Source organism: Cervus canadensis, chromosome 1 (genome assembly GCF_019320065.1).
Source record: "Cervus canadensis isolate Bull #8, Minnesota chromosome 1, ASM1932006v1, whole genome shotgun sequence".
In the NCBI taxonomy this organism is placed as follows: Eukaryota; Metazoa; Chordata; class Mammalia; order Artiodactyla; family Cervidae; genus Cervus; species Cervus canadensis.
This window is the reverse complement of record NC_057386.1, coordinates 11,869,227-11,894,532: the sequence shown is the minus strand read 5'-3', so window position 1 is coordinate 11,894,532 and position 25,306 is coordinate 11,869,227. Positions and strand designations below refer to the sequence as shown.

The window sequence follows — 25,306 nt, the reverse complement described above, 5'->3', positions numbered from 1 at the left end:
CGACAAAGCTGGCAGGGAGAATCTGACACCCCAGCCTCAAGTTCTGGGGGGAAGATGATGATAAGTGGCCAAGAAAGAGGTGGCCTTACAAGGTGGTTTGTGGCCAGATGCGGTGGTTCGTGGCCAAATGGGGTGGTTCGTGGCCAGACAGGGTGGTTCGTGGTCAGACTGGGTGGTTCTCGGTAGAAACCCAGGGCAGAGGGACCCTGGATTTGGGAGCTGCAGAAAATGGGGCAGAGGGAAAAGAGATGGTGCCCCCAGAGAGACAGCTGTTAACGTCACAGGGTGGTTCCTTTCAGATCTCTTTACTGTGCCTTAATACATTGCTTTTGATAGTTTTATGTCTAGGTATTCCAGCACAGTTGGTAACACAAGCATTTCCCCATCTTCATAAGAAGTCCTCTCAACACCATGGTACATGGGCACTTAGTATTCCATTGTGTCGGTCTGTCAGACTTTACTCAACCATTCACAGGATATAGGAATCAAAAAAGGGAACAGTCCAAAGCTGTTTCAGGTATGCCCCATCCCACCCCAGGGAATGAGCCCCAAACTGCATCCTCAGATGTGCTTGAGAGACCGAGAACCAACAGAAGAGAGGACACTGGAGGAAACAAGAGCTAATGCAGGGACCAGAAGAAAACTTCAGACGATCTTCCTCAGATAGGGAAAGACAAAGCACCCATGCGACTAGGAGAGGGCACTTCAGAAAACAGGAGGAAAACAAAAAAGAGTCCTTGTAAGGTACAAAATAATATCTGAAAACTTAAAAATTTGGTAGAAGGATTGAAAGAAGGAGTTGAAGAAATCTCACAGAAGAAAGAACAAAAATCAGAGAGACAGAAACTAAGGGATGGTGGAGGATCCATATGGGAGGTGAGAGGGACAGAGTTTCCAAAGACCAGCGGAGGAGGAAGACCATTGTGAAAAGTAATACAAAGTTCTTCCTAGAACTTCCCTAGTGGGAAAGTCTGCCAAGTACTCGGCACAATAAAAACAGCAAACCAGCTAATGGATTAAAAAATTCAACCATGTTGCATCCTCATGAAATTTCAAACTCATCAGAATAAAGAGAAGATATGGAAAGTTTCTAGAGTGTGAACAGAGGTCTCCTGGAGATGGGCACTGTTCAGCATGGCATCAGACCTGTTGCCGGCAGTTGAGGGAGCCACGTTCCCAGTGACAGGATTTCTCACCTTATATCTTCTTACCAGGGCCACCATCTTCCAAGTTATGCCACAGGTTGCGAGGGCAGAATAAGGACATTTCCAGACACCAGAGGACTCTTAACTTCCCATGCAGTTCTTCTTAAGAAGCTCCAAGCTTGAGCCACCCAGCATGGAGTGGGGTGCCATCCAGTCAAGAAGACACTGGATTTTGAAAGCTTAGTATAAAAATAGAACATAAAGTGTCATGAATCGTGTGTGCTGGTACATGTTGAAGGAATCATCTTCCCGACAAATTGGGTCAAATAAAAGGTTTTGTTGTTCAGTCACTAAATTGTGTCCAACTCTTCTGTGACCCCATGAACTGTAGCCCGCCAGGCTCCTCTGTCTATGGGTTTTCCCAGGCAAGAATACTGGAGTCAGTTACCATTTCCTACTCCAAAGGATCTTCCCAACCCAGAGATTGAACCCATGTCTCCTGCATTGGCAGGCAGTTTCTTTACCACTGGGCCACCAGGAAAGCCTTCATTTCATCAGTTCCTTTTCCTTTTTAAATGTGGTTACAGAATGTTTGAAATGACACGTTGGTTCACCGTTGTGATGCAAAATATTTCTGTTGGCCGGCACTGTCTAGAAACACCAAGAAATTCTATCAAGAAGGAAATGTAATCATAGCCCCAGGTCACCCACCGACCATTCCACCAGCAAAATTTCCACAATTAGGGTACGAATGCAGAAGGTCATGATGCCTCTGGATTGAGGGGGGGAAAGGGGTCATGAGGGCCCTGGTGGGGGTCCTGGGAAGTTGGGATAATGCTGTACAAAGCAAATCAAGACTGATCCAAACTATCGATTGAGCACCTACTGTGTCCTGGATGCTGGGAGACCGAGGGAAACTGACATCTTAGGAGAGGGAGGCGGACAATACACAACCCAGCAGATCTGCATGTTCCTGCTGTGACGTCAGGTTCTGATAAAATACGGCAGATGAGGAGATAGAGTGAAGAATGTGGTTACTGTAGATATTTTCTTAAAGTCCTGGATGTTCCCAGACCTTGCCTACTCCTCCCCCTAAAATTTCCACTGCTCCAAACTGGGTGTTTCTCCCTTAGTTTTCCATACTGCTGTTGCACAAATATGGAAATGATGCATGATATCTGTGGCAGGTTGTTTTTTTTCTTCTTGTTGTTGTCGAAGTATTGTTGATTTACAGTTCCATGGCCTCTTATTAAAACACCAGCTCTGATATATCTGTTTTTCCACTCAGAAGTATGCTTTTGGGCTGCATTTGTGCTGACCCGGGTTGGGGAGTGAGTATTTAGTTATTATTTGAGGGGATCACAATGGAGCTCTTTACTTGAACCCCCTAGACATGTAAACACCTAGGGAAAAAAACTCACCTCTCCCATTTTTGGTCTAAAATATTAAAAATAAGGACTTCCCTGATGGTCCAGTGGCTAAGACTCCATCCTCCAATTCAGGGAGTCCATGTTTGATCCCTGATCAGGGAATTAGATCCCACATGCTGCAACTAAGCATTTGTATGCCACAACTAAAGATCTCACGTGCTGCAATGAAGATCAAAGATCCCAAGTGCTGCAGTTAAGACCCAACGTGGCCAAAAAGAAATAAATAAATTTTAAAAAACATTGTGGGGGGGCTACAAAAGTGTACTATAAAAATACATATAGGACTTTTTTGTTGCCCCCAAATTCCTTCATGACACCCTGTAGTCCATCCTCCCCCTCCAGGCCCCTAGCCATCACTGACCTGATTTCTGGGCCTATGGATCTGCCTTTCCAAGAATACATATAAATAGAATATGTAGTCTTTTGTATCTGGCTTCTCATATATGGCAAAATTTTTGAGATCCATCAGTGATACAGCCTGTAATAGTGGTTCCTTCTGTTTGTTGCTGAGTCCTGTTCCACCGGATGGGTGACCTGAGATTTTGGTTATCCATCCAGTTGGTGAACATGGACATTTGGGTTGTTCCCAGTTTGTGTGTGTGTGTGTATGTGTGTGTGTGTGTTGGTTGAAGTACATGGCATTAAGGATCTCAGCTTCCTGGGACCGAACCCCCGCCCCTTGGACTGGAAGCGCAGAGCCTTAACCATTGAATCATCATGGAATCTCAAGTTGTTCTCAGATTTTGGCATTGGGAATTCATCTCCTCTAAACGGTTGTGTGCAGATCTTTATGTGGACACATGTTTTCATTGCTCCAGAGGAAATACCTCGGGGTATTGTGGTTCCCACGCCCATGTCTGACTTTATAAGAAACCTCCAAGCTCTTGTCCTGAGTGGCTTCACTGTCCTGCATCTCCAATGGCCTTGAGGGAGAGCTGCCATTGCCCCGCATCCTTCTAGGCCCTCAAGCTCTTCAGGGTTTTTGAATTGTTGACCCTGATTTTTTTTTTTTTTTTTTTTAATTTTTTTATTAGTTGACCCTGATTTTTTAGCCATTCTACTTCCAATGTGTTCCAATGCAAGTCCTTCAGCAGATGCATGTTTTGTAAATATTCTCTCCTATTCAATGACTTGCTCTCCTAATTTCTTATTTGTTCCTCAGAGAGCAGACATTTTTTAATTTTGATGAAATCCAAGTATCATATTTTTGTTTCAGGACTTGTGCTTTTTGTGCCCCATCTGAGACATCTTTGCCTGATCCAAGGTGGCTAAGACTTTCTCCCGTGTTGTTGTTAGGAAGAGTATTTCATGATTTTTGATGCTATAGTGAAGGATAGTTTTGTAAAATTTCTGTTTCCAGTTGCTTGTTGCTATTGTATAGAAATGCAACTCATGTTGCATAGAAAAACTGATGTGTTTTCTTCTGTTAATTTGGTATCCTATGACCTTGCTAAACTCATTTATTAGTTCTACTTGTGTGTGTGGATTCCTTTCTTCCATGTTTTCTCTTTAAGATTTGTCATTTCAGCTCTTACACATTGATCTATGATTTATGGTAAGCTATCCTGGCATGTGGTGCAATGTGTTGTTTGTTTGGCAAATGCACCCAGTTGTTCCAGCTCCATTTACTGAAAAGACTGTCTTTCTTCACTGAGTTACCTCAGCACCTTTATAAAAAACTCTCTTGACCATTACTGTGGGTCTGTTTCTGAATTCTCTTCTATTTCATTGTTCTGTATGTCCATGTGTATGTCAATACTACACTCTCTTGGTTACTGTAGCTTTGTAGCATGTCTTGAAATTGGGTACTGTGACTTCTTCAACTCTTTTAAAGATGTTTTTGTACTATATGTTCATTGCATTTTCATTTGAATATTAAAATCAGGTTGTCAACTGCTACCAAAAAAGTCTACTAAGATTTTGATTGAGATTCAGTTGGGGAGAAAAGACATCTTAACGTTGAATCTTCCTAGCCACAAATAAGATGTATCTCTTCATTTATTTGGGTCTTCTTTAATTTCTCTCAGCAACGTTTGATCATTTCCAGTACAGAGGTCATACAGATATTTATTTGTTGTTGTTAGGAAGAGTATTTCATGATTTTTGATGCTATAGTGAAGGATAATTTTGTAAAATTTCTGTCTCCAGTAGCCTATTGCTACTGTATAGAAATGCAACTGATGTGTTTTCATTGGTTAATTTTGAATCCTATGACCTTGCTAAACTCATTTATTAGTTGTACTTGTGTTGTGTGTGTGGATTCCTTGGGTTTTTCTATGGAGGTGACCGTGTACTCTGTAAGAAAGGATGTTTTCTTCCTTTACAGTCTGTGTGCCTGGTTGTTTATTTTTTGGTAACTTATTGTACAGACTGTGACCTGTAGTACAATGTTGAGCAAAAGCGATCAGAGCTCATATCCCTGCTTTATCCCCAATCGTTGGGAGAAAAGCATTCAATTTTCCACCAGTAAGTATGATGTTATTTATAGGTTTTACAGAGTTGCCCTTTATCAATTTGAGAATGTTTCCATTCATTCCTAGTTTGCTGAGAGATTTTTTCTTTTTAAATCATGAATGGATGTTGAATTTTATCAGATGTCTTTGGTTTTTTGTGAGATTTGTCTTTCTCTATTTCTGTACTGAATAATACTGATTTTCAAATGTTTACCAACCTTGCATTCCTGGGATACATTTCATTTGGTCATGAAATATTCTCCTTTTTATGTACTTCTGGGTTAGATTTGCTGACATTTTGTGAAGAGCTTTTGCATCTGTGTTCATTAAGGATTTTAGTGTGTAATTTTATTTTCTTTTAATAAGAAAATTGTCTGGCTTTGGTATCGAGATGATATTGGCCTCATAAAATGAGCTGGTAAGTACGCCTCCCTCTTCTGTTTTCTGGAAGTCTGTATAGAATTGGTATTATTACTTCCTTAGACATTGATAGAATTCATTTCTGAAGCATCTGGGTCTAGACTGTCTTTTTTGTAGGAAGGTTTTTAACTACACATTCACTTTTTAAAATAGACATAGTGCTATTTCCCTAGATATTGCCCCATTGCTATTTGAAATTATTGTGCCAATTTTTTAGTATCTCTAGCAGGATTTAGGGTTTCCCTGGTGGATTTAAGACTTTCCTTTGCTGGAATTCCCCAGCAGTCCAGCGCTCAGGACTCTGCATTTTCAGGATGTCAGTTCCCTGAACATGGATTGAACCACAGCCACAGCAGTGAAAGTCTAGTATCTTAACTATGAGGCCACCAGGGAACTCCTGATATTTTCTTACAGTAAAGGAGAAAGGCGTTGGGTCATTGTTGGTGGAAACCTGTCTGGAATGGAGTGGAGCCTTCCTCCTGGGGCGGGTCTGAGCTGAGGCCCCTCCTCCCTGAGGCTCCTCCCAGGTATTCATCCTCCTTCCTTTCTGACCTGCCAGCTCCTCCTCCCCTAACCTTGACTTTGATTACAAGAGAAACTCCTACAAGTGGACTTTGCCAGCCCTGCCGCTCTCTGGCCTCAGCAGTCTTCCCAGGTCCCACTGCTATGGTAGCAGGTGGTTACTGGCCTGAGTCCCCCTCCAAGCCTGTCCGTTCACACAGCCATGAATCCGGTGGAGGCTGCCTCTTCTTGCCCTCCACGCAGGCCTCCTCTGCCTGTTGGACACCATGGCTGCCCTCCTGCTGCCAGGGACCACCCCACTCCAAACTCACCTCCAGTCTCCATCTGTGACCTCCAGATAAACTGAGGCTGGGGTGGCCACTGTGCATATGGGCCATGCCCAGACCCCACCTCTAGAGGGCAGGGGATGTGCTCAAAGATGTGGGGGAGCCTGGAACAGGGAGAAGCCAGGCTCACCATAATCAGCCACAGTCACCCCCAAGTCTAGATAGCCTCTAGGGCACCCAGGACATGTCCCCCCTCACTGCCCATCTTCTGGGAGGGTCAGCTTACCCCTAGTGTTCACCCAGGTCCTCTGCAGGTTGGGCCCTGGGCCAATCCCCACCCACTCACCCTCTTTAAAAAAAAAAATTTTTTTTAGGGTATTCTTTTATTATTATTATTATTATTTTTTATAATCTTTTTTTTTTTTTTTTTTTACCCCATGGACTGCAGCCTACCAGGCTCCTCCGTTAATGGGATTTTCCAGGCAAGAGTACTGGAGTGGGTTTCCATTGCCTTCTCAAAAAGAAAAATTTTTTTTTAATTGGAGTAATGTTGATTTACAATGTGGTGCTAGTTTCTGCTGTACAGAAAAATGAATCAGTTATACCTACATATACATGCACTTATTTTTAAGATTCTATTCCCATATAGATCTTTACAGGGCTTCTCAGGTGGTGCTAGTGGTCAAGAATCTGCCTGCCAATGCAGAAGATGCAGGAGATGCAAGTTGGGAAGATCTCCTGGAGAAGGAAATGGCAACCTGCTCCAGTATCTTGCCTGAAAAATTCCATGGACAGAGGAGCCTGGTGGGCTATAATCCATGGGTTCACAAAGAGGTTGACACAACTGAGTGACTGCACACACACAGGTCTTTACAGAGTACTGAATAGAGTTCTCTGTGCAAGTTGTAGGTTCTATGTATTCTATATATAGTAGTGTGTATATGGTCAATCCAAGTAAGTAAGTAAGTGTTAGTCGCTCAGTCGTGTCCAACTCTGTGACCCCATGGACTGTAGCCTGCCAGGCTCCTCTGTCCCTGGGATTCTCCAGGCAAGAATGCTGCGGTGGGTTGTCATTCCCTTCTCCACGGGATCTTCCTGAGCTAGGGATTGGATCCGGGTCCCTGCACTGCAGGCAGATTCTGAGCCACCTGGAAAGCCCATCTCCCAGTTTACCCTTCCCTCCTTCCTTTCCCCCTGGTAAGGACAAGTTTGTTTTCTCCATCTCCCCCACGGCCTCTCTGAATTCTCCCTGGAGGGTGGTGGTGGGGATCTGGCCTCTTTAAGAAAAGGTAACTGAAGAAGTTGAGCCTGCCTGAGGCCGCTCAGCCAAGGTGGAGGCAGTGGAAGCCCAGAAGCCTCTGTCTTGACCAAATGGGACACTGGACCTAGAGAACAATCTCTTCAGAGGGCTGGGGTCCCCGCTCCCATTTTACAGATGAGGAGCTTGAAGCTCTGGAAGCCAAGTGGCCAGTCCAGAGTCTTCAACCTGGGCTGACTGAGGGGTGCAGTGTCCTCCCTCCCTGGCCGTCGTTCTCTCTGCAAGTGACCCCTACTCTCTGGGTCCTGGCCTCTATCTTGCTGGCTGACTCTTGCCCTGAGCTACCATCAAGTTCGTCAGGCTGAGCAAAGTCACATCAGGTGGCATCCGGCGTGGCTCAATCAAATCAAACCACTTAGAGCGATGGGAGCAACAGGAAGGGGCCCTGGGGCTGCGGCCCCTGCCCCTGCCCAGGATGAGGGGGGCAGACAAGCCCAGGCCCCCACCTGGGCCATCAGGGCGGGATGCAGAGCACAGGTGAGGTGGGAATGGAGGAGGCAGGACCCAGGGGCTCCTGCAGAATGAGCCCAGGCCAAGTGGAATGGAGAAGGGGGTGACAAGGAGGCTGGAAAAGTTGGGGAGGGGTCCTGCAGGGCTGGGGGCCAGAGTGTAGGGAATGAAGCCTGAAACTTTGCTTGAGTCAGACTCGCCCCAAAGCATAAGCACTTTCGGATTGTCCTCACTTCTTCCCACCACACCGTGTTCTTAAAATCTCCGATGGTTCCCCTTTGCCTCCAGGGCTGTGTCTTCTCCCAGTGGTGCAGAATGGTCCACCGGCTGGCCCAGCTGGTCTTCCTTAGCTAGCTTCCCCAGTCTTCTGTCACCCATTCTCCCAGCTGGCCCCAGAGCTCACCTGCAGTGGCTCCTCTATGCCATGGACTTCCTACAGAAAAAATCTGATGGCTTCTCTGAGTGATGGCCTCAACCTCTGAGAGGTGGGAGTTAACAGAACCCTGGAGCAAAAAAGCTGGGGTTTATCCACCATTCCCATTCCTCGAGGCAGCTGGTGATGGGGTCGTGACAGCTGCTCACCTAGAGTGGACTGGCCTGAGTCACGGGTGGGCAGGGACACGCTGGTTGAGCCTTGTCTTCAGCATCGGAGAGATGAGGGGGAGGAAAGAGAAGTTTTAAGGGTTGGACATCGACTGGCCTGAAGCCTCGAAGAAATCTCTGGTCAGCCAGTTCAGGGTCCCAGTGAGATCCAGAGCCCTCTGTTTCCAGATGAGTTGTATCTCCCCAAATTGTGTATAATGGCAAAAAGTGAAGAGGAACTAAAGAGACTCTTGATGAGGGTGAAGGAGGAGAGTGAAAGAGCCAACTTAAAACTAAAAATACTAAAAAAACTAAGATCACGTCATCCAGCCCCATTACTGCATGACAAATAGAAGCGGAAAAGGTGAAAGTAGTGACAGGTTTCCTCTTCTTGGGCTCCAGAATCACTGCGAATGGTGAGTGCAACCATGAAATCAGAAGATGATTGCTTCTTGGCAGGAAAGCAATGACAAACCTAGACAGTGTGTTGAAAAGCAGAGACATTACTCTGCTGACAAAAGTCCATGTAATCAAGGCTATGGTCTTCCCAGTGGTCATGCACAGTTGTGAGAGCTGGATTGGAAAGAAGGCAGAACACCAAAGAATTAATGCCTTTGAACTGTAATGCTGGAGAAGACTCCTAAAAGTCCTTTGGACAGCAAGGAGATCAAACTAGTCAATTTTAAGGGAAATCAACCCTGATTATTCACTGGAAGGACTGAACTGGACAGACTGTTGTTGAAGCTCCAGTAGTTTGGTCATCTGATGAGAACAGATGACCCATTGGAAAAGTCCCTGATGCTGGGAAAGATTGAGGGCAGAAGATGGCGTCAGAGGATGAGATGGTTGGACAGCATCACTGATACAATGAACATGGAACTTGGGCAAACTCTGGGAGATGGTGAAGGACAGGGAAGCCTGGCATGCTGCAGTCCATGGGGTCGAAAAGAGTCGGACACAACGACAACAAAAATATATATATATATTTGGCTGCACTGGGTCTTAATTGCAGCATGTGTGATCTTCAGTGTGGCGCTCAAACTCTTAGTTGTGACATGGGGGACCAGGGATTGAACCTGGGCCCTCTGCACTGGGAGTTCAGAGTCTTAGCCACTGGACCACAAGGAAAGTCCTGTAGACTGTAAGTTGATAAAACTGTTGTTCAAGCCACCCAGTCTGTCCAACCATTGTGGCAGCCCCAAGACACTCATAGAGCCATCATGCAGTAGGTAGAGTCACAGCCCCTAAAGCCAGAGGGCAGGTTTGCAGGTAGTTGGGTCAAAGACTTGATTCTGGGGAGGTGTGGGGCCGCAAAGGAAAGGACGTTTGTGCTTCACCGTCTCCTGGGCCTATGCCAGGACCCATAGCAGAATGTGGACTCTGCAAGCCAGATCGGGTGTCAGGGTGGAAACCCTCAGCCCCGGAACTCAGACCTCCCGAAACTGCTGGCAGCAGAAGTGGCCACAAGCCTGGCTGGAGGAGACCAGCCTCCCGCTGCCCAGGCCACACAGGCGTCACCAGGTAGGTGTCCTTCCCCAGGTCCGCCTGCCTCCCCTCCAAACCCCTGACCATCACGAGGGGCAAGTCTCGTGTGGCCTGATGATGGGCAGAGATGGATCATTTCCCAGGGAGCTGTGGCCAGGCAGGCGTGTGTCAGCAGGATCCGGGAGGAGGGGAAGTGGATATTGAGGATCTAGAGGAGGTGGTGGAACTGGGCTGGGGAAGGGAAAGGTATTGATAAGGGCATTTTCCAAATCTTGGCAAGGACACCTGGACTTGGTCCTAAGATGCCGTTGGAATGGCTCCTGGGAGACTGAGGGTGAGAGTCTGGGGAAACGAGGAGAGCTGGGGGATGTATTTGCAAGAGGATCTGCAGCTGACGGAGAACAATGAGGAAAGCCCTGGGAGGGAGCGCCCAGGCCCCCATGGCATGGCTATCACGTCCTTAGGTCTTTGCTGGGTGCTGGCTGGACACAGTTGGCTCCTTCCTTGGGGCCAGAGCAAGATGGCAGCCAGTCTTTAATGTCCAGTCTCACAAGGGACATCCTGTCACTTTGTCACCTTATATTAGAGGCAAGTCAAGTGTGCACTCAGTAGAGAGGACTTCATGAGGGCGTGGATGACAGGGTAGGGCCCTGGGGCAGTTAGAGGAGCCCCCTCAGGGAGTGGGGGTGGGCATCGCTTCACTTTTATCCCTTAGAAAGGTCAAGGGTGGGTAACCCTTCCCTGACACTCTAGACCCGAGCCTCGACCCAGGACAGAGGAGACCACTCAGATGTCTCCAGAGCTGCAGATGAGGGTGTTGACCCTGAGACCAAGACACGAAGGAACCATGAGGCCTCCCTGTTGGGTGGGGGCGTCCAGAGTCTTAAAGACCTAAGAGACAGAGTCCTTAAAAAGTTAGACATGATGTTTCGAGAGAACAGCATCGAAACATGTATATTATCTAGGGTGAAACAGATCACCAGCCCAGGTTGGATGCATGAGACAAGTGCTTGGGCCTGGTGCACTGGGAAGACCCAGAGGGATCAGGTAGAGAGGGAGGTGGGAGGGGGGATCGGGATGGGGAATACATGTAAATCCATGGCTGATTCATGTCAATGTATGACAAAAACCACTACAATACTGTAAAGTAATTAGCCTCCAACTAATAAAAATAAATGAAAAAAAAAAAGTTAGACATGGAATCACCATGTGATCCAGCAAGTCCACTCCTGGGTGTATTCCCAAAAGAACTGAATATGGGGCTTGAACAGATATGTGTACATTCATTTCATAGCATCACTATTTTTTAAAAAAAATATTTATTATTTATTTTAGTTTTTGGCTCTGCTGGGTCTTGGTTGCTGCAAGTGGGCTTTCTCTTTGTATTTATATTACTTGTTATATTTTATTGTATTTTACCAGAATGAAAAAATTTTTAAGTCTTAAGATGCAGGGAGGCTCGTACACATCATACCCCCCTTTTTTTAACTCTTTTTAAAAATTTTTATTATTTATTTTTTTTATTGAAGGATAATTGGTTTACAGAATGTTGTTATTTTCTGTCAAACTTCAGCATGAATCAGCCATAGGTATACATGTATCTCCTCCCTTTTGAACCTCCCTCCCATCTCCCTTCTCATCCTGCCGCTCTAGGTTGATACAGAGCCCCTGTTTGAGTTTCCTGAGCCAGACAGCAAATTCATACCCTTGTTTAATTCCGGAGCATGACCGCCGCCAGCACCAGCTGAATCACGGACAGCCGTGAATTCGACCAAGCAACCAAGCGGTGGCGGAGGGGCCGGAGGGTGGGGGCCTGAGCGCAGCAGCCCAGCAGGTCAGCTCCCCCCTCAGCCTCCACTGCGTCCTGCAGACACCCACCCAGGGAGCGTTCTTCCTGCGTCCTCATCAGAGGGGAAGTGGCGGCATGTTCCCCTGCCCTGGGGCCCTGTCTCCTCAGCTGCTGCCGCCAACTCTAATATTGGGAAACAGGAAAGATGTTTCTGGTTGTGAGTTGTTGGAAACTCAACTAGCTGGCTGGAAGGATAAATGGATGGAAAAACAAAATTCTTTAGGGTTCGGCCTGACCCTGACCCTCACCGGGGCCTGGTGGACCCTCTGGAGGGGCTGGCCTATAGAGCCCACAGTGACCAGATCTCAATGATGGGGTCCAGGGCTGAGCCTGGACACTGGGAGCTGTTGTGGGAGGTGGGTCCCCCCCCCCCCACCAGGGTGCAGAGATAGCTAACCATTGCTGCCACAGAGATAGCTAACCACAGAGATAGCTATCCACTGCTGCCAGGTGTGGCCCCTGCAGTGGCCCTGCGTGGCAGTGTAGGCAAGGGTGGCTAGTCCTCCAGTTTCCCTCACTGGGGGCTCTGTGTTGGCTTCTGGGAGAGAGGGAGCCTCACCAGGGTCCTGGGCTTCCTGGTCACCCTCCTAGGGTCTGGAAAATAAAACTGTGCCCAGTTGGCTTATGTGAGGAAGGAGCTGGTCGCCCACAGGGCAGAAGAGGGAGGTTGAAGGGTGAAGGGAGGACACAAAGACCCCGGAGACCACACTGGGAACTTGACCAGGCTCCTCTCAGCACCCCTTCACTATACCCCGTGTTCAGTGCCCCCAGGGCCTACGGTAATGGCTTTCCTCTGAAGCCCTCTCTCCTCCCAACCCTCCCTTGTTCCACTGGAACCCCACCATCACAACCCCAAAATTATTCACTAAAGGCAGCCAGAGCCTTCTGTCCACACTCTGCCCCCAAGCCAGCTCGGATCAAGCCCTGCTGCAGAACCCCCACTGTCCCCAGCAACATTCAGAACAGATAGACACTCTCCATGCGACAGACTGGCCACAGGGTCTGGTCTTGCCCCCTTCCATCATCTTTCCCAGCCAACTCTCAGACCACACGAAATGGCTCTGCACTCTCCACCCAGTCACCTGCTGGCCCTTCCAGGCTTGATCATGGCACCATGTGAGCCGTCGTGGGTTGCCCCCCCTCCCCATCCTGCCTGCCCCCTCCTCCATGAATAAGGCTCTGAGGTCTGAATCCTCTCTCCCATCAGCCCAATAGCCCACACTGGGCACTGGCGATGCTGGTGGATGGTCCAGCCGTGGACCTGGGTCATATCCCCTCTCCCTAAGGTTGGCTGAGCTCCAGGAAGGCTGAGGGTCTGGAGGAGACCCTGTCCTGAAACCTGAGTTCTCCTCCCACCTGGGCCAGGCCGCTGCCCTCTCTCTGAAGGCACTGGGTTTTACCCTGGGTGGGTGGCTTTGATGGGATCTAGACCCTGGCATTTTGGAGTTTTGCATTAACACTTTTCTAGACCACTGCTGTTCCTAGAAAATGTTCCAGCCAGCTTCTCCTTTGGTCATCCTCCTTTCACCTTGGAAGGCAGCCTTGCAAAGGGGAGCCCCCTTAGCCCCTCCTAGGCAGCAGTGCCCCCATCATTGGGCCTCCCTACACCTCCGGCTCCGAGCCCTCTGGCCATAGTGTCACCAGGCTGCCACCCAGCGGCCACTCGGGGAGTGGCCAGCTTTCTGTTTGGCAACCGGCCTGCTGGGTGGACCCACCCAGGCCCAGCTGCTTCTCCCATCTATTTTCTCCCTCACTCACTCCCTCATCTGTTCACTCATTCATTCACTTAGCAAACCACAGGGAGCCCAGCTGAGCCAGGTCCCGATGGACCTCATGGCTGGAAGGACACAGCCAAAGAAAATGCTCAGCCCTCCTCTCGTGGAGTTGACTTTCTAGCTGGGACACAGACGGGGTCAAACAACTGGGGATGGTGGGATGAATTGGGAGATTGGGATCGATATACATATACTGAAAGTGAAAAAGTGTGTTAGTTGCTTAGTCATCTCCAATCTTTGCGACCCCATGGACTGTAGCCCGCCAGGCTCCTCTGTCAATGGAATTCTCCGGGCAAGAATACTGGAGTGGGTAGCCTTTCCCTTCTTCAGGGGATCTTCCCGACCCAGGGTTCGAAGCTGGGTCTGCTGCATTGCAGGCGATTCTTTACCATCTGAGCTACCAGGGAAGCCACAAATATACACCACCATGTGTAAAACAGTAGTGGGAACCTTCTGTATAGCCCAGGGAACTCAGCTCGGTGCTCTGTGATGACCTAGAGATGTGGGATGGGGGGGCGGTGGAAGGGAGGTCCAAGACGGAGGGGATATATGTATACATATAGCTGATTCAATCCATTGTAGAGCAGAAACTAACAACATGATAAAGCAATTATACTCCAATTAAAAAAAAAAAAGAGGCACTCTTTTTTGGTTTTCACGGCTCAAGGAACGATGAGCAGCAGTCTCCTGAGACACCCTCTTTTTTTTTTTTTTAATTTTTTATTAGTTGGAGGCTAATTACTTCACAACATTTCAGTGGGTTTTGTCATACATTGACATGAATCAGCCATAGATTTACACGTATTCCCCATCCCGATCCCCCCTCCCATCTCCCTCTCCACCCGATTCCTCTGGGTCTTCCCAGTGCACCAGGCCCGAGCACTTGTCTCATGCATCCCACCTGGGCTGGGGATCTGTTTCACCATAGATAGTATACATGCTGTTCTTTTGAAACATCCCACCCTCACCTTCTCCCACAGAGTTCAAAAGTCTGTTCTGTATTTCTGTGTCTCTTTTTCTGTTTTGCATATAGGGTTATCGTTACCATCTTTCTAAATTCCATATATATGTGTTAGTATGCTGTAATGTTCTTTATCTTTCTGGCTTACTTCACTCTGTATAATGGGCTCCAGTTTCATCCATCTCATTAGACTGATTCAAATGAATTCTTTTTAATGGCTGAGTAATATTCCATGGTGTATATGTACCACAGCTTCCTTATCCATTCATCTGCTGATGGGCATCTAGGTTGCTTCCATGTCCTGGCTATTATAAACAGTGCTGCGATGAACATTGGGGTGCACGTGTCTCTTTCAGATCTGGTTTCCTCAGTGTGTATGCCCAGAAGTGGGATTGCTGGGTCATATGGCAGTTCTATTTCCAGTTTTTTAAGAAATCTCCACACTGTTTTTCCATAGCGGCTGTACTAGTTTGCATTCCCACCAACAGTGTAAGAGGGTTCCCTTTTCTCCACACCCTCTCCAGCATTTATTGCTTGTAGACTTTTGGATAGCAGCCATCCTGACTGGCGTGTAATGGTACCTCATTGTGGTTTTGATTTGCATTTCTCTAATAATGAGTGATGTTGAGCATCTTTTCATGTGTTTGGTAGCCATCTGTATGTCTTCTTTGGAGAAATGTCTGTTTAGTTCTTTGGCCCATTTTTTGATTGGGTCATTTATTTTTCTGGAATTGAGCTGCAGGAGTTGCTTGTATATTTTTGAGATTAATCCTTTGTCTGTTTCTTCATTTGCTATTATTTTCTCCCAATCTGAGGGCTGTCTTTTCACCTTACTTATAGTTTCCTTTGTAGTGCAAAAGCTTTTAAGTTTCATTAGGTCCCATTTGTTTAGTTTTGCTTTTATTTCCAATATTCTGGGAGGTGGGTCATAGAGGATCTTGCTGTGATTTATGTCGGAGAGTGTTTTGCCTATGTTCTCCTCTAGGAGTTTTATAGTTTCTGGTCTTACATTTAGATCTTTAATCCATTTTGAGTTTATTTTTGCTGAGACACCCTCTATAAGGCAGTGCAGGAAGTCCTGTCCGGGAACAGCGCAAGCACCAGAAGTGTTTGGAGACGGTGGAGCTTCAGGGCAGCCTGAAGAACTATGCCCCTCAGAAGGACAAATGCTTCCCAGGCACTGTCAGGCTTAATGTCCCACTTGTGGTGTCCACTCCCCGCCCCAAATATGTGTCCTGGGGGACCAGCAGCACTGTGATAAGGCCAAGGCTTGGAAATCCCCCACGGACAGCAAGGCGCTGAAGAAACTCAAGAAGAGTAAGAAGAAACAAGAGTAAGAAGCTGGTCAAGAAGCTGGCCAAGAAGTATGATCCTTTTCTGGCTTCAGGGTCTCTCTGTGATTAAGCAGATCCCACGAATCCTGAGCCCAGACCTGAACAAGGCTGGCAAGTTCCCATCCTTGCTGACCCACAGTAGGAACATGGTGGCCAAAGTTGATGAAGTGAAGTCCATGATCTGGAAGAAGTCCATGATCCAGATGAAGAAGCTGCTGTGTCTGGCAGTGGCTGTTGGCCATGTGAAGATGACAGATGGGGAGCTGTGTACAACATCCACTTGGCTGTCAACTTCCTGGTGTCATTGCTCAAGAAAAGTTGGCAGCACATCAGGGCCTTGTCCATTAAAAGCACTGTGGGCAAGCCCCAGCAACCTGTACTAAGGCACAGCTTAATAAACCATACTCCACACACACAAAAAAGAGGCAAGATTGAAACTTCCATTGAATTTATGTCAGAAAATACTTGAGATTGGTTGAATTACCTCACAATAAAAATCAAACCCATCAGACTGAAAAAGCAAAAACAACTGGGTAGATGGCAGGTAGGATGGGGAAGGGGAGGCTCCTTTTGTCCCAGCCTCACAGATTCTACCTGTCATTCTGCCTGGGGCCATGTTGTGGGTGAGAAGATGCTACTTCTGTGAGAGCAGTGGACTCCTCCCCGCCGGGATGTGGCCCGAGTCAGCAGTGGACTGCATCTGTTTCCCGGGGGTCCCCCACTCCACTCAGCTTCTGCATTCCTAACTCACCTGCAAGCACTGTCTTTTTTTTTTTTAAATAAATCATTCTTTAATTTGGCTGCACTGGGTCTTCGTTGCTGCTCGAGGGCTCTCTCTAGTTGTGGCAAGTGGGGGCTACTCTTCATTGTGGTGTGTGGGTTTTAGGGCTCATGGATTTAGTTGCTCCGTGGCCTGTGGGATCTTCCTGGACCAAGGTTGGAACCCATGTGCCCTGCATTGGAAGGCAGAGGACCTTAACCACTGGACCATCAGGGAAGTCCCTGTTTTGTTTTAACAGCTTTGTTGAGACGTAATTCACATACCTTGAAGTATTTCTTTTCCTATTTGGAACCAGTCTGTTGTTCCATGTCCAGTTCTAACTGTTGCTTCCTGATCTGCAATGCATATAGGTTTCTCAAGAGGCAGGTCAGGTGGTCTGGTATTCCCATCTCTTTCAGGATTTTCCACAGTTTATTGTGATCCACACAGTCAAAGGCTTTGTCATAGTCAATAAAGCAGAAATAGATGTTTTTCTGGAACTCTCTTGCTTTTTTAATGATCCAGTGAATGTTGGCAATTTGATTTCTGGTTCCTCTGCCTTTTCTAAAACCAGCTTGAACATCTGGAAGTTCATGGTTCACGTATTGCTGAAGCCTGGCTTGGAGAATTTTGAGCATTACTTTACTAGCGTGTGAGATGAGTGCAATTGTGTGGCAGTTTGAGCATTCTTTGGGATTGCCTTTCTTTGGGATTGGAATGAAAACTGACCTTTTCCAGTCCTGTGGCCACTGGAAGAAACCTATATGCAGGTCAGGAAGCAACAGTTAGAACTGGACATGGAACAACAGACTGGTTCCAATAGGAAAAGGAGTATGTCAAGGCTGTATATTGTCACCCTGCTTATTTAACTTATATGCAGAGTACATCATGAGAAATGCTGGGCTGGAAGAAGCACAAGCTGGAATCAAGTTTACTGGGAGAACTATCAATAACCTCAGATATGCAGATGACACCACCCTTATGGCAGAAAGTGAAGAGGAACTAAAAAGCCTCTGATGAAAGTGAAAGAGGAGAGTGAAAAAGTTGGCTTAAAAAGCTCAACATTCAGAAAACTAAGACATGGCATCTGGTCCCATCACTTCATGGGCAAATAGATGGGGAAACAGTGGAAACAGTGTCAGACTTTATTTTATTGGGCTCCAAAATCACTGCAGATGGTGACTGCAGCCATGAAATTAAAAGACGCTTACTCCTTGGAAGGAAAGTTATGACCAACCTAGACAGCATATTAAAAAGCAGAGACATTACTTTGTCAACAAAGGTCCGTCTAGTCAAGGCTATGGTTTTTCCAGTGGTCATGTATGGATGTGAGAGTTGGACTGTGACGAAAGCTGAGCGCCGAAAAATTGATGCTTTTGAACTGTGGTGTTGGAGAAGACTCTTGAGAGTCCCTTGGACTGCAAGGAGATCCAACCAGTCCATCCTAAAGGAGATCAGTCCTGGGTGTTCATTGGAAGGACTGATGCTGAAGCTGAAACTCCAATACTTTGGCCACCTCATGCGAAGAGTTGACTCATTGGAAAAGACCCTGATGCTGGGAGGGGTTGGGGGCAGGAGGAGAAGGGGACGACAGAGGATGAGATGGCTGGATGGCATCACCGACTTGATGGACATGAGTTTGAGTAAACTCTGGGAGTTGGTGATGGACAGGGAGGCCTGGTGTGCTGGGATTCATTGGGTCGCAAAGAGTCGGACACGACTGAGCGACTGAACTGAACTGAACTGAATTCACATACCATATAATTCACTCATCTGAAGCGTACAGTTCAGTGGTTTTTAGTGTGTTCACAGCCATGCAGCTGTCACCACAGTTAATTTTTAGAACATTTCATCACTTCAAAAGAAAACCTCCTGCCTTCTGGCCCCAATCCCTCAGCCGTCCTTCCCTCCCAGCCCTAGGCAAGTGCTAATAAACTCTCTGTCTCTATGAGTTTGTCTGACTCTTTTCACTGAGCTTAATGTCTTTAGGGTGTAGCTGTGTTTTAGCGGGTGTGAGGGTTTCATTCCCTTTAAAAGCTGGGTAGGTCCACCCATTGAATGGATGGACCACGATTTGTTTATCCCTTCATACACAGACGAACTTTTGGCAACTGTGATAAGGTGGCTGTGATCACCCGTTTAACAGCCTTTCACGTGGACACGTGTTTTCATTTCTCTTGGGAATAAACCTAACAGCCTTTCACGTGGACACGTGTTTTCATTTCTCTTGGGAATAAACCCAGAAGAGGAATTGCTAGGTAACATGATAATTCTTAGGGCTTCCTTGGTGGCTCAGCTGGTAAAGAATCTGCCTGCAATGTGTGAGAATTGGGTTCAATCCCTGGGTCAGGAAGATGGGAATGGCTACCCACTCCAGTACTTTTGCCTGGAGAAATCCCTGGACAGAGGAGCCTGGCGGGCTATAGTCCTTGGGGTCGCAGAGAGTTGGACACGACTGAGTGACTTACCACTTTCACTTTCATAGCAACTCTTAGTGACTAAACAATGACAACAATGGTAACTCTATATTTAATTGATGAACTGCCAGCCCCGAGAATCCTTTAATATCCACGCCTGACCTAGTCACAGCCCTGATCAAGGCCCTCTAACAGTGTCTGACCTCATAACCCAGGCCCTGTTGGCCCATCTTCTGCCCTCCACCCACTGGCTTCCATCCTGGGACTCAGCTCCCAAGCTCCCGCCCACTGCAGAGGTTTGGCAAGCGCCAGGTTCTCCACATGGAGCTCTCCTGCCTCCCTCCTGCTTTTCTTCGGGCCTCTCAGAATTCCTCCCAGAAACCCAGGCAGGCTCCCAGAAGTCCCTTCCTATTTTGCTTCCATGGCGTTTATGCAATTAGTTAATTAGAATCCACGTCTGGAGGCACCAGAAGGGCAAGTACTCTGTATTTTAAAGTACATAATAGATTGTGGTACTGATGACAACACGTAATACAATTTTTTTTTGTGGAAAAAAAAAAAGCACACAATAGATGTTTCAAATCATTCTGTAGAAGAAGAAATTCTTTTGAGCAAAAGGCCATCCAGACCTGTTTTAATTTCTAAATAGGATTGGGATGGGCTGAGCTCCCTTTTGCCCGCCTAACATTCTGCAGTCCTCAGCTCTTTTCTGGTAAGAGTATTTTGGTTTCCCTTTGGGGTCTCTCTCCCCACTCTTAGTCTAGGGGAGGTTAGAAACCCAGACTTGGCCAGCCAGCCTGTCCTTGGCAGCTGAAGTTGATTCACGGAGGCAAATGGCTCAGGTGGGGGCAATGAGAAGTCACCCAGGCCTGCTCTCACTTGTCCGTGGAGACGCTGAGCTGGCACCGTGTGGCCAGGATTTGAGGAGAAACTGCCTAGGAATGAAGCCATGTGGAGGAAAGTCAGACTGAAACAGGAAGAGAGATGGATGACACACCTGGATTAAGTCATGCCTTATGTCCAGGTGAGTCAATACATTCCCCTGTGCATAAATCAGTTTGAACTGGGTTTCTGTACTATGTAATCAAAATATTCCTGATTAACGCAGGGTCTGCATGTGTGTGTGCTCAGTCACTTCAGTCGTGTCCAACTCTTTGTGACCTTATGGAGCCAACCATAAGGCAAGTATTCTCCAGGCAAGAATACTGGAGTGGGCTGCTGTGCCTTCCTCCAGGGGCTCTTCCCAACCCAGGGATTGAACCCGAGTCTCCCGCATCGTAAGCAATTCTTTACCACTGAACCACCTAGGAAGCCCAGTGCAGAGTCTATAGCTCAGAAAAGTTTTGCAATCTTAGCCCATTTTTCTATCAGGTGGGTTTTTTTCTTAGTGATTTGTAAGAGCAGTTAGTATATTAGGAACTTTTTTCCATATACTTTGCAAATGTTTTCTCCGGTCTGTTGTGTGCATGTTTGTATTTCTTTATAGAATGTTTTGCCATGCATAATTCCAAAAATTGTTGTATGATCAAATGTCTGTCTTTCCTCCCATAATTTATGGGTTTTAATTTTACTGTATCTTTTTAAGGCAATGCCCTTTATCAGATCAACAAGTTGTTCTTCTACTCCTAGGTTGCTAGACAATTTTTTAAAAATCACAAATGAGTGTTCAATTGTCTCAAGTCCTCCTTCTGCAGCTGTTCAGATGATTGTGGATTTTGTTTTCTTTTAACCTGTAATGAGAAGTACATTCATCAGTTCCCTGACATTGAAATCCCACTGTAAGCTCAATATGGTCAGAGATCTAACATTTTTTTGTTATATAGCTGACTTCAATTTATTAACAGTTTCTTTGGGTTTTCTGCATTCACCATCAGGAATTAGATTGGTCTTTTAACTTTCATTTTGGAGTTGAGATCATGCTAGCCTTCCATGATTTTTTTTTTAACTTTTTTTTTTTTTTTGGCTGTGCCACATAGTATGAGCGGTCCTCCTTGATCTGAGGTCAAACCCATTCCCCTTTGTCATTCCCCCTGATCTGAGGTCAAACCCATTCCCCCTCAAAGCTGAGAGTCTTAACCATTGGACCGCCAGGAAGTCTCTGAAATTTTTAAGACAGGGAGTTTTCTGTTCCATAATCACAGTAAAAATTCACCTGTGAAACCAGCCAGATCTGGTGTGCTTGTGTGTGAGTTTTGGCCAAACATTGTGGCAGTAACCAAAGACCATGTAAATGAGAACAAGCGGGGCTACATGCTCACCTTGCTCTGATAGGGAGGTAGCCCCCTCACTTGCATGCTGGAGAGATTCAAAGCAGACAAAGGAGGGGGCAGCTCCATCATGAAAGAGGGGCTCAGGAGGGCTCAGGTGCACCCCGACAGGGGGCTATGGGCTTGGGGAAGCGGTGGGCAGCTGACTGGAGGTGCTGCAACCCATCTGGTTGGTTACGGCAGCATACTTGACTTTCTCTGGTTGGTCCTGAGCCGGAAGTGGAGGCAGAAATTAGGGAAGCTGGCAGGTATTGGCCAAGTCCTGGCCGTTTGGGGCTAGCTGAGTTCTGTTGGCATATCTAGTAGCTATGTGTGTGTGTGTGTGTGCGCGTGCACGTGTGCATTCTCAGTTGTGTCAGACTCCTTGTGACCCCCTAGACTGTGGCCTTCCAGGCTCCTCTGTCCATGGAATTCCCCAGGCAAGAATATCAGAGTGGGTTGCCATTTTTTCCTCCAGAGGATCTTCCCTACCCAGGGATCGAACCTGCATCTCTTGCATCTTTTGCATTGGCAGGCAGATTCTTTACCACTGCACCACCTGGGAAGCCTGCTAGTAGTCATGGTCCCAGTTTATTCAGTCTCTCTGTGTTTTTCTAGAATGTTACCCATTTCTTTTTCCCTTTCAAATGTACTGGTATCAAGTTGTTTGTAGGATTCACTAATAATTTCAATATATAATATTTCTTTTACATGTTTTTCTCTTTCATTGCAGATTCATGTCTTTTCTCATTGTCCTGTTGGACATGTTAGTGGTGTGATGACATGACACGTCTTTTTAAAGTACCAGTTTTTAAAGTTAAGTAATTTATTCATTTACTTTTGGCCATGTTGCATGACCTGTGGGATCTTTGTTCCCCAACCAAGGATCGAACGTGCACCCCCTGAATTGGGAGCACAAAGTCTTAACCACTGAGCCGTCAAGGAAGTCCCCTAAGGTACCAGTTCTGAGTTTTTGTTAGTCAATTTCCATTTCTTTCCTTTCTGTTCTTACCTTTGGTACTTCCTTCTGCTCTCTGGGATTTACTCTGCCCTTTTTGTAATTGCTTAAATTGAATACTTAGATTATTTTTTTTAACCCTTTCAGTTTTGTGATAAATGCTATAATGCTTTAAGGCTATAAGCTTCCCTTCAGTGTTGCAACTTTCAACGTGTCATATTTTCATTGTTGGGCAATTCAAAAATTTTCAGTTTCCATTGTGATTATCTCTTTAGCAGCTGTTATTTAGGAGAGTACACATTTTAGTTTCTAGGAATATGGCATTCTTTAAAAAACCCCAACTATCTTTTTACATAAAAAGAAATTTTAGTTATAGGAGGTTTTTTTTTGTTTGTTTGTTTGTTTTTTTTTGGTAGTGTTCTTGGGATTTTCTACATTGAGAGTCATATCATCTGAAATAGGGGCAGTTTTATTTCTTCCTTCTCATGCATGAATGCCTTATATTTTCTTGCCTTCATTCACTGGCTAGAAACTGCATCCAATCCTACACTGCATAAGGATGGTGAGAGTGAACAGACAGTCTTGCCTCGTTCTAATTTACAGGGAAAGTATTCAGTCTTTCACTACTAAGTATATAATGTTAGCTATAGGCTTTTGCATCTATATCATAAGAGAAGTTTTTCTCCCATTTTCTTATTTTTTATTGTCTTTATTTGGTTATGGTATCTGGACTATACTAACTTCACGAAATAAATTGAGAAGTATCTCCTCCTCTTGTTTTCTGGATGAGATTGCATAAAGTTTTTCTTTAAATGTTTGGTAGAATTCTCCATGAAACCACCTGGGCTGGTTGGGTCTTCCTTCGGGAGACCCAAACCTTTGGGAGATTATGGCTTCACTGTCCATAATAGTTATGGGGCTATTCCCATGATCCATTCTAAACTGGATAAGTTGTGGTGGTTTGTAATTTTTCTAGGACTTGTTCCAGTTCATCTAAATCGTCACATTATGTTTTACAGTTGTTTGTAATATTCCCTTACCTCTCTTTTGGTGTCTGCAAGGTCTGTAGTGATGTCCCCATTTATCAGTCTTGCTATGAATTTGTCATTTTGATTAATCTTTTCAAAGAAATGCATTCTGTTTCATTGATATTCTCTATTTTTTGTCTATTTACAACTTAGTTGGTTTCTGCCTTTAGAATTTCCTTCTGTTTACTTTTGATTTATTTTTGCTCTTCTTTTTCTAGTTAAGGTAGAAGCTTACATTTATTTTTTCATTTGAAAGATGCATTCTTATATAGTTTTTTCTCATATAAGCATTTAATGCTATGAGTTCCCCTCTAAACCCCGTGTTTGTTGCTGCCCAGACATTTTTGACATTTTTATATGTTGTATTTTCATATTTATTCAGTTCAACTTATTTCGTAGTTTCCCTTGAGATGTCCTCTTTTGACCTGCTGATGATTTTGACATGTGTTGTTTCCAAGTGTTTGGATTTTCTTTTTATCTTTCTGTTAAAGACTTCTAGTTTGATTCCACTGTGGTCAGAGACACAACTTCTATGATTTTAATCCTTTAAATTTCTTGATGCTTGTTTTCTGGCTACCACGGAATATGTTCCCTGGGCATTTTAGCAGAAGGTACATTCAGGTGATTCCTGGTGGCTTGCTGTGACCATGATCATATGGCAATTAGAACTCTGTGTTGTGAAAAGAAGTTGTGTCTTGCTCTTGTGGGTGGAATGTCCAATAAATGCCAGTTAGATTCTGTTAGTTGATAATATTGAAGTCTTTAACATCCCAACTGATTTTCTAGATCAGAAATCTAGATTTCTATCAGCTACTGAGAGAGGGGTGGTGATGTCTCCAGCTAAAATTATGGACTTGTCTTCTTTTTAAAAAGAAGAGTCTTCAGATGACTAACTTTTGAGTAAAAGAGCAGATGAAAAATTTTATATAATAAATATGAGAGAACACCATTGGTGAAAAGCTTGTGGAATAGAGCCCAATTCAGTCTCAAAGGAAAAACTTTATAGCTTTAAATGCATAACTTAGAAAACATGAATGATTAGTAATCAACCTAGTGATTAAAAGAATATTAAGGAAATATAATGAACAACACTATGCCAATACCTTTGACAAATGCCTTGAGAAACAAATTGCCAAACTCATCAAATAAGAAGATAACCTGAATAGCCCTATATCTCTTTTAAAAATGGAACTGTTAGTTTAAAATCTTCCCTTGGCAATTCCTTATCAGTCCAGTGGTTAGGATTCTGTGCTTTCACTTTTGAGGTGAGAGGGTATGATCCCTGGTCAGGGAACTAATATTCTCCATTCCAAAAGGCTAAAAAAAAGGGAGGGGGCAGTGGAGACTTAAATAAAATAAAATAAAAATCTTCCCACAAAGAAAACTGAAATTGCTTGGTGAGGTTATGTTTTTAAAAACTCAATAGTAAGAAAGCCATTTAATTGTAAAAAAAAAAAATGGTCAAAGTGGTTGAAAAGACACCTTACGAAAGAAGATACATAGATGACAAATAAGTAAGCCCATGAAAGATACTCCACATATTTAGTCATTAGGAAAATGCAAGCTAGAACTACAATGAGATTCCCCTGCACAATATGAAAATAGCTTTAAAAAAAAAAAATCTGACTCTACCAAGCGGAGGGAGTTGAAATTCCTTTACTACTGGTGGGTAAAAATGGTAAAACCACTATGGAAAACAGTTTGTCACTTTCTTAGTGATTTTTACCGAGAGGAATGAAAGTACATATATGTCCATACAAACACTGCAAAAATTTTCATAGCTACTTTATTTGTAATATCCCCAAACGGGAGACAGCTCTACTGTCCATCACTGGGTGATGGACAAGCACACTGAGGTCTCTTCATCCATGCAATGGCATGGTCCCTGGTGTGAAATGTCCTGAACA

General features: G+C 45.4%; 1 pseudogene; it reads left to right on the top strand.

Moving 5' to 3' along the window:
- Positions 1–7,917: 7,917 nt before the first annotated feature.
- The window catches only part of LOC122441694, a 25,132-nt pseudogene continuing 7,743 nt past the window's right edge, over positions 7,918–25,306 (top strand).